We start from the raw sequence: 3,036 nt of genomic DNA, 5'->3' as shown, positions 1-3,036 counted from the left end.
TCTTAATTATATTTCTTTTTTATATATATTTATTTGTGCTCACATTACAGGTATGGTACATGCCTTACCCAATTATGCTCAGATTTTAATACACATAAATAAGATCCATCGTCAGGCATGGGGGTGAACACCTCTGGTCCTAGAATTTGGAAGATGGAGGCAGGAGAATCAGCAGTTCAAGTTCAGCCCTAGCTCCATGAGATCCTGTCTCAAACAAAAACAAAATAAACCCCCTGTGTCTTCAGTTCCAGGGGATCTGACACTCGTCTGACCTCCTCAGGCAGCAGGTACACACTTACATGCAGGCAAAACACATACATACAAAATAAATCTAAAAACCACTGTAATTTTTTTTTAAAAAAAAATCATTAAAAATAATAACTGCTAGGTATGGTGGTGCACACCTTTAGTCCCAGAACTCAGGAGGCAGAGTCAGGCAGATCTCTGTGAGTTCAAGGCCAGCCTGGTCTAACAGTGAATTCCAAGACAGCCTGGGCTACATAGGGAGACACTACCTCAAAACAAAACAAAACAAACAAACAAACAAACAGTAAAACCTGTGGGAGGAGTCTCTACCTATTCTTCTAAGCCTTTGCCTGTTTGTTTCCTCACAGGCTCTTACTATGTAGCCCCGGCTGGCCTTGAACTCTCAATTCTCCCACCTCAGTTTCCCAAGTGCTAAATTACAGGTATCTACCACCATGTCTGGTTAGAGTTCTTTTCTTTCTTTATGCTTATTTTTTTCCTCTGCCCAGGGCCTAGTTTCTCTCCAACTTCCTTTTTTTTTTCTTTTTCTTCCTCTTTCCTTTTTTAAGACAAGATCTCTCTCCCTATAGGTCTGGGACTTGCAGTGTAAACCAGGCTGGCCTTGAACTCACAGAGATCCACTTGCCTCTGCCTCCCTAGGGCTGAGGTTAGTAGAGTGCATCACTACAAACACTCACCCTCCCGAACTTTTTAAAAAACTTCTAGTCCTTCCTCTCCTGGAACTCTTTCCAGCCCCACCCATAATATCCCACCCCCACCCCCTGGCTGCTTCAGCCTCAGAGCGGTCTCTCAGTTGTCATTTAGCTCAGCAGACCACTTGGCTGTACGTGCATCCAAGGCTAGTCATACTCTGCCGCCTGCTCTCAACCGGAAGTTATGTACTTGGTTCAGAAAGCATGCACTACAGTTAGCCTCATCGCCCAGCAGGGTTCCTCTCTTAGGGCTGCTTCCTTCCAGGTCCTCTGGGGAACAGGATCTCTTCCGGTTGCCTCTGTGGTTTCCCTTCTGAAGTTCAGCAAGGGTCCCCAGCAAGGGTGAGGTGGCCCCCTGTGACACTGGGAGGTTGAATGAGTCTCGTGAAAAAAGTTATTTGAGGCAGGATCTCTGATATCTCAGGCTGTCCTTGAACTCATCACGTTGTCAAGGATAACCTTGAACTTCTGCTCTACCTCCCCAGTACTGGGATTACTGATGAATTCTGTCATGACTGGTTTATTTGGTGCTGAGGCTTTCTGCTAACAATTGTGTGTGTGTGTGTGTGTGTGTGTGTGTGTGTGTGTGTGCGCGTAACATGTGTGTGGGTTGCCCTGGAAGTCAGAAGAGGGTGTCAGCTTCCCTGGAACTGCATTACAAGAGTTTGTGACCCATCTGACATGGGTACTAGGAATTGAACTCAGATCTTCTGGAAGAAGAGTCAGTGCTCTTAACCACTGAGCCATCTCTCCAGCCCCAAATTTTTTTTAAATTGTTGTTTGTTTGTTTTTTGAGACAGGGTCTTTCCATGTAGGCCTAGCTGGCCTGGAACTTACAGAAATCTACCTGCTTTTGCCTCCTAAATGCTGGAATTAAACGTTTCTTTTTGTTGTGTATCTGTGTGCTATGGTTCATGTGTGGGTGCCAGCTTACTGTGGGTCGTTGTACTCCTGTGCAGGTGGTCCTGGGTTGTGTAAGAAAGCAGGCTGAGCAAACCACGAAGAGCAAGCCAGTAAGCAGCACCCCTCCATGGCCTCTGCATCAGCTCCTGCCTTGAGTTTCTGTCTTGAGTCTAGCCTCAATCTTCCCTCAATGATGGACCGTTACCTGGAAGTGTAAGATGAGATAAACACTTCTCCCCATGTCGATTTCAGTCATAGTGTTTATTACAGCAACAGAGAAGCAAACACACACACATACTCACATACACATTCTCTCTCTCTCTCTCTCTCTCTCTCACACACACACACACACACATGCTCACACACACTCACATACACATACATTCTCTCTTTCACAAACACACACACTAACATATATATATATATATATATATATATATATATACACACACACACACACATACACACATTCTCTCTCTCACACACACACATACACCCATACACCCAGAGAGAGGGGGGGGGAAGAGAGAGAGAGAGAGGGGAGAGAGAGAGAGAGAGAGAGAGAGAGAGAGAGAGAGAGAGAGAATAAATTTTATTTTAAAAATCAAGACCAAGTGGCAGCCTGGTGTCCTGGCTGCAGAGCATCTGACCCACAAGGTCCTGCTGTTTCTCCCACAGCTTGGATTATTTTGTTTATTAAAGTCTTGTGTTCCCAGGGGATCTGTGGGCTGAGAACAGAAGCACACACAATGGTCTTACAAACATTCCCTGTCCTTATGACCTTTGAAGGGTCTCTTAGGAAATGTAAAACCTTGTTCTGCTTCCTGAGAACACCATAGCGAAAAGAATTCTCAGCTGGGTATTAGTTCTGGGAAGTGTTCAAGTTTCTCTAGCATAACACAAGAAGATAAGCTTGCATTTGGTCAGCAAAGTGTCCAAATTCTTCATATTAGCCAAGCATGACAGAATATGTCTACCATCCCCGATGCTTGGGAGGCAGATGCAGGAGGATCAGGAGTTGAAGGGCATCCTTGGCTACATAGTGAGCTGGAGGCCAGCCTGAACTACATGAAACTGACTGAAAGAGGAAGAGGAGGAGGAAGAGGAGGAAGAAGAGGAGAAAAAGAAAAGGAAAGGAAAGGAAAGGAAAGAAAGGGAAGGGAAGGGAAGGGAA

This window comes from Mus pahari, chromosome 14 (assembly GCF_900095145.1).
Source record: "Mus pahari chromosome 14, PAHARI_EIJ_v1.1, whole genome shotgun sequence".
NCBI classification, from domain to species: domain Eukaryota; kingdom Metazoa; phylum Chordata; class Mammalia; order Rodentia; family Muridae; genus Mus; species Mus pahari.
This window is presented reverse-complemented; position numbering follows the sequence as displayed.